The sequence below is a fragment of the Neofelis nebulosa genome, chromosome 15 (genome assembly GCF_028018385.1).
Source record: "Neofelis nebulosa isolate mNeoNeb1 chromosome 15, mNeoNeb1.pri, whole genome shotgun sequence".
NCBI lineage: Eukaryota > Metazoa > Chordata > Mammalia > Carnivora > Felidae > Neofelis > Neofelis nebulosa.
Genome location: NC_080796.1, coordinates 20,501,289 through 20,508,122, shown reverse-complemented (window position 1 = coordinate 20,508,122; position 6,834 = coordinate 20,501,289). Strand labels below are relative to the sequence as shown.

The window sequence follows — 6,834 nt, the reverse complement described above, 5'->3', positions numbered from 1 at the left end:
ACCCGCCGCCGAGGCCCCGCCGCCGAGGCCCCGCCGCCAAGACCCGGACACCGCCTCCACTCAGACTCACACCCGCGGCCACGCCCCCTGCTGCCGCGCGTAGATAAACGCTGGGCGACTGCGGCGCTGCCGCAGGCGTGCGGCGTGCAACTCGCAGCCAATGAGGTGCCAGGAACCAAAAGCAATGACCAATGAGGCGCTGGGAGGGCCCGGGTGGCCGACCAATCGCGACGCTGCGCACCCGGATGTGCTTGCCCGTTCTGAAGCCCATCTGTGGGCAAGTGTGAGGGGCTCCGCACGTGGGGCTGAGGCTGGGGCTGGGGCTGGGGCTGGCAGCCGGCAGGAGGGCTGAGTGTGTGTTTGGTTCAGTGTGTCGTGCGTGGGGGTGGTGTGTAAGCGTCGTCTCCTTGGGGTTTGAGCGGGGGAGAAATCAATGTGGTCATTAGTCGTGAAAAGAATTCCACCGAGGGTGCCGGGACCAGCGTGCGTGGAAGCCCATCCGATGGTACCTCACAGGGACTAGGAGAGACGAGCGTGGTCGGACAGTGAGAATATGAACCTCTTACCTAAGAGCTCCAAGGAGTTTGGCTCCGTGGACTATTGGGAGAAGTTCTTCCAGCAGCGAGGAAAGAAAGCTTTCGAGTGGTACGGAACCTACCTGGAACTGTGCGGCGTGCTGCACAAATACATCAAACCCAGGGAAAAGGTACGCGCGGCCTGGCGGTCCTGAGTGTGTGCTCGGGAACGTGGCAGATGATAACTTTACTCCTGGTGGATAGAGACAGGCGTGAGGGCGCCAATTGGGCCCATGTTTTCAGGCTTCTCCGCGTCATTCCGGCCCAAAGTAGGCAATTTAAAAATGTTCTTGTAAAGGCTTTCGGATAACAGACATGTGGCGCCCAGCTCACCGCTGAACTAACAGGCTCATTGGGACAGTGACTTCGTTAGTTGGGCAAGCTAGGTATGGCCTCCTAGAGAGACCCTGTGCTTTTCTGTCACCGTCCATCCGTGTAGAGCAGATAGTACCTGTGGCTTTACTGATACAGGAATCTGTTAGCCAAATCGTTGTTGTGGGCACACTGAATTGCAGGCACTGTGCTCAGCCCATAAGCAACAAGAGCAGCAAGGCGTAAACCTTGGCGTAAACCTTCCGGAAGTGACAAGTGGTCAATGCAACGACGGGGTGGATAGAGATGGAATTGTACTGGAGGTAGGAAAAAAGGAAGGGAGCAAACTAACCTTCGTGGAGGATGCTTTACGTGCCAGACATGCTGGATGCTGCGTGTGTGTGTGTGTGTGTGTGTGTGTCTGTTCAGGAGTTGAATTCTCATAATAAACTCTGTCAGGTTCATTCATTGTAGGACATGGAAACTGAGGCTCTGAGATCCAGTTTCTTGCCCAAGATCATATATGTAGTATGTGGTCACATGGGAGTTTAAACTCAGGCCCATCTAGTCCCAGCGTATGCACTTCTCACCAAACTTTTCCAGAGATGGTGACATTGGGACAGAGTTTTGAAGGATCAGTGGGCTTCAAGAGACTGATCACCGTGGCCCTTCACCGAGGTCAGCAGTACGAAGGCATGGACAGCATCCAGGCCGAGCTGTCAGCCAGAGTCCTGGAACTGGCCCCTGCCGGGATGCCCACCCAGCAGCAGGTAACAGAGCTTCGGCAGCAGCATACACGGATCTCTAGACAAGTCGTATTAGCAGCCAGGAAGGCGGAGAGTGTCTTGGAAGGAGCTAGGACCAGTGTCTGTGCCCCTGTCTATTCCTGGAGGGCATATCAATAGCTGCGAGCTAAGTGGGCAGAGCTTATGTTCTCTTGCCCCGGGCAGTGAGAGGAAGGTGAGCGGTGGCTTTTCTTGAGACCATTGAGACCCAGGGTAGCATCTGTGTGTGGGGCCTCGAGACTCCTCATAGATGGCACAGAGGAAATGCTGTCCACCTTGCAGGCTCCAGCTCTTTCTACTGTGGATTGTACAGACTGTGTTTCTCTTTTCCCTCTTTGTGTAGGCCTTGACCACTCCTTGACCATTTTGCTTTTTAGAATCATCGAGTGTAGAATGGAAAAGAGCCAAAACAGCTCAGGTTCTTTTTTATGACATTACCATTGCTGGCCTGGTATTTTACTGGTAAGGAAACTGAAAGTTTTTGCCAAAAGAGTGATGTGTTGTCCATTGACACTGTCTGTCTTGTTCCATCCTGCTCAGAAGGGTAGTTGACAGGTGACTTTTTTGTAGGCACTTTATAGTAAGGAATTTATCCTTCCTGATAGGAAAGCCAAGGTGCCTGGAGGCTCTTTGCAGTAGTGACAGATCTGAAAAGATGAACCTAGACCCCTGGTTCTCGCCTGTGCTTCTGCTCACTAGGCTGACTTGTGTTTACAGATGAATGTGTGTTTGATTCTTCCTGGCAGACTTTGCTGAGACTTTGCTGTTGGTCCATCAGAGATGCAGATCCTGTAGGGAAGTTCATTTGTGACCTTCTCTCCAGGACCTGCATCTCTGCGATATAAGGGGTCCCTGGTGATTGGTAAATACTCTTGAAAGTCTTTACAAAGAAATGGATGTGAGGGATGCCTGGCTGGCTCAGTGGAATGTGCGGCTCGTGATACCAGGTTTGTGGTTGAAGCCCTACTTTGGGTGTAGGGATTAGTTAAAAATAAAGTCTTTAAAAAAAAGAAATAGATGTGAAGATTGGGAAGGGAAATGGAAAAGTCTATGGGGAAAATGTATTTTTCTCCTAATTTTTTCTCCTGTTTAGAAAAATGAGAAAGAAGATGAGAATAATTGGGGGGAGAAATCTGTCCACACTTGGAATGGTTGCTTTCCCTCTGGATATGTTATTTTTTTCCCTGTTTAGATTCCTTCTTCATAGTTATAGTCCCCTCCTGCGTATTACCTCTAGCTTTTAAGGAAAGTCCTTTTAGGAATTGAGAAATTCATGTTTTTCTTAGGGAGAACCAGTTGCATTTCACTAATGGTTTGGGGGATCTTTATATGTTCACCTCATTTTCAGAAAAAGTGAATTAAACGTTTTGTGATCTATGGAACGGCCCCAGGAGGTTCTTTAATAAAAAAAATTTTTTTTCAACGTTTTTTATTCATTTTTGGGACAGAGAGAGACAAAGCATGAACGGGGGAGGGGCAGAGAGAGAGGGAGACACAGAATCGGAAACAGGCTCCAGGCTCCGAGCCATCAGCCCAGAGCCTGACGCGGGGCTCGAACTCATGGACCGCAAGATCGTGACCTGGCTGAAGTCGGAGGCTTAACCGACTGCGCCACCCAGGCGCCCCAGGAGGTTCTTTAATAGAATGGCAAATCTTTGACGTTTTTGCTGGCCAGCCTGGTATCGGGACCCTCGGTTAGAAAAGGATTATAGTTTCTCATATGCCACTGCCTCCGACAGTAGGGGCGTGTAAGATTACAGAAGTCATCAGCGTCAACTGTCTTGTGGTCTGAGAACAGTGATTACAGACCAGCAAAGGCACATACATTCTTATCTTTCTTCTTTCCAACCATCTTCTAAGTTCATAAGTGTCCAGTTACTTTCCCCTCAAATTGTAATCTGGAAAAGGCTGCATGTGTTGATGTCTAAATTTTTTTTGTTCGTTTATTTAAAAAGGCGATGAAATATATTCAATGAGATAGGTGAAGTACACGGATTTTAAGTATTTCAGTTTGGTGAGTGTTTGCATATGTATCTGCTCCTGTAACCAGGTAGAACACTTAAGAATCATGACTCCAGAAATACCTTTGCACTAGGAGAATTTCTGGCTTTTGGTAATGCATTATTTGAGCACCCGATGCAATTCTTTCTTGAATTTTTACTTAAACAACAACAAAAAAAACCTTATTGTGGGTAGTATAATCATAGCTGTACTACTAATAACAGGTTTGGATCTGACCACAGTAGCAAAAATGTTCATGTTCCTGTCTAGATTGTCACTGTCTTCACCCAGAGTCCTGAGTATATCTTATTGAAACACCCTGTACTTTTGGCCCGTCTTGGTGTTGATGTGTGTCCCTAGAGTGTAAGTTCTTATGTTTAATCCTCAGACATTAATCTATGTTTAACGTCTCCTTTTGGTGATTCTTTCTTGTTTCTTGCCTACTTCTATCCCCCTGTGTTTTCTGTGGTTTCTCTGTACTTAGGACTAGGATGTGGGCCTTTGTTTTCCTGTGATTTCTGGAACTTGGATTTATTGCCCTCACTTGGTTGATGTGTCTGAGAGGGCAGTTGTGGCCTTTGAGTTGAAAGCTGGGCAGAGGGCATTGCATCTACACTGCCTTGTGATCATGAGCAAGATGTTGGCTGTTGTCCCTCTCAATTCCTAGGGGGGAATCTAATAATGCTCATGGTGGGGACTCTTGGTATGATGTCAGCTGAGTGCCTTGGGACTTTAAGGGTCCCCAAAGAACCATGTACTGGTTCCTCTTCTGGATCTAGTAAAGGAAGGATTGTGAGGCCAGGGTTGAGTTTTCAGATGTAGATGTCAGATTGGCTCCTGAGTTTTTGGGATGAGACGGAGAAGCTAGGCCTTTAAATCTTGTATCCTCTGGGCAGAGCCAGTGATCCGACTCCCCCTGCCCTCTTTACTCTCCCCGAGGCTAGTACAAAACTGTTCATGAGAAGATAGTAAAATGATGCTTTCTTCCTTTATTGCAGAGACCCCACTGGCATTGTTGGTGGTAGGCCTGGGCGGGGGCAGCCTCCCCCTGTTTGTCCACGATCATTTCCCGAAGTCCTGCATTGATGCTGTGGAGATCGACCCCTCCATGTTGGAAGTGGCCACCCAATGGTTTGGCTTCTCCCAGAGCGACCGGATGAAGGTCCACATTGCAGATGGCCTGGACTATATTACCAGCCTGGCAGGAAGAGAAGGTACTGCAATTGGAGAACTCGGAGGGATGTTGAGGGAAGAGTAATCCAAGCTTGGCAGACCTGCAAGGGCTTCTAGAATTCCTCTGTAAGAGAGCAGCGTTAGGATCGTCCCAGTCTTTCACCTGTTCATTTCTTCATTCATTGGTGGACATATTGATTCAGTAAATATAGAGTGCTAGCCATATGCTCAGCACTGTGCTAGGAGAACTCACTTCTGGGGCGCCTGGGTGGCTCAGTTGATTAAGCGTCTGACTCTTGATTTCGGCTCAGGCCATGATCTCATGGTTGTGAGATCGAGCCCAACATTGAGCTCTACGCCAGGCGTGGAGCTTACTTAAGATTCTCTATCTCCCTCTCTCCCTCCCCTTCTCTGTCTGTCTGTCTGTCTCTCTCTCTCTCTCTCTCGCCCAAATAAATAAATAAATAATAAAAACAACAACAATGAAAAACCCCACACCGTTTCTGCCCTTGTGGCGCTAACAGATCAGTGGGCTTCTCTCCTGATTCTCTTCTGACCCTGTGTCCTTGCCACTTCCTCACCTTCCCATGGAACCTAACGTCTGTAGTCAGGTGAGTAGAAGGGGGAAAAGATTTGGGGTGTGTGTCAGGAGGTGTTTTGTAAATCTTTCAGCTGGAGGTGAAGCCAGAGATAGCGTGCGTGTAGCCCGGTGACTAAACCTGCGGGGCGCTGGGCAGTGGCTGCAGACGGGTGTTTGGTGGTTGTAACCACCAGGTAGGGCTGCTCCGGGCAGCGCGTGAGTAGAGCCTGAAGATGCTGCTAAACATCCTACAGTGCCCAGGACGGCCACCCACGACAAAGAATCGTCTGGCCCCAGATGGCAGTCATGCTGAGGATGTGAAACCCTGATACAAATGCCACTCGGCGGGGATTCTGATGGAGTGAAGGCTCCGTTTTGCTCTAATGATTCGTATCCCAGACGGAGGACAAAAGGCATGTTAATGTTCTGCAGTCGCTCCTCTGGTCCTTCTGCCACTTTACATGTAGGCTCCCGTGACTGGTGCTTTCCGGAGTGTGTGTCCCTCAGGGAGAAGTCAGTCAGGCTGGTCCAGGCTTAAGGGAACCTGGGGAGCTTAGGCCACCCACCCCTCCTGGCCTGCCTGTTCCATACCTGATACTCTGGCTCTCGCTGGATTAGAGTAGCTCCCAGGAGGGTGTGGCAAATCAGGATGCCGGGGGTGAGTCCTTTGGTGCTGGGTGGACAGATGGTGCTTCACGGTCATTGCAAACTGAACTGAACTATATCAGAGTTTCACAGGTTACCTGTCTGAGTCTGGGGCCAGTGTGGGGGCCCAGGCCCAACCTAGCCAATACATGGGAAACACTTAAAACCGTGCTAGGCTCCTGGCAGGCACTTCGTGCGTGATGTGTTGCCATTGTGACTGCCTGTCGGTCAGTGTTGAACAGCCTGGCGATCATGTCTAACAGCCACCTTCCAGATTGTTGGAGGGCTCAGTGCTACAAATGTGGGCAATGGTCGTCCTTGGACTTTGATGAGCCAACATGTTCTGCTAAGAAACCAAAATGAGATCTGTGTTGTGGATACTAACAGGCTTGTGGGAGTCCTAAGTCAAGATTTATTTTATTTATTTAATTTTATTTTTTTAATATTTTTATTTATTTTAGAGAGAGGGAAAGAGAGACATAGGGGCAGAGAGAGAGGGAGACACAGAATCCAAAGCAGGCTTCAGGCTCTGAGCTGTTAGCACAGAGCCCAACGCGGGGCTTGAACTCATGAACCACGAGATCATGACCTGAGCCGCAGTCAGACGCTTAACCGACTAAGCCACCCAGGTGCCGATTACGTCATGATTTATTACTTATTGAATAATCATTATCATAGTCTCAAAGTTTGCTAAAAATCAGTGGCATTGCAGGCTTATTCCTTGTAAAAACCATTTTCTTCATAGCAAGGAGTACATCTGATT

The 6,834-nt window shown here is 48.9% G+C and overlaps 1 protein-coding gene across 1 annotated transcript in view; it reads left to right on the top strand.

Annotated features, from left to right (window-relative positions):
- The first annotated feature begins 310 nt into the window (after positions 1-310).
- Positions 311-6,834, top strand: part of VAMP4 (vesicle associated membrane protein 4) — a 48,613-nt gene continuing 42,089 nt past the window's right edge. The window contains exons 1-2 of the mRNA XM_058702319.1: positions 311-706; positions 4,672-4,887. The gene's annotated coding sequence lies outside the window, so the exon portion shown is untranslated. The remainder of the gene's footprint in view (positions 707-4,671; positions 4,888-6,834) is intronic.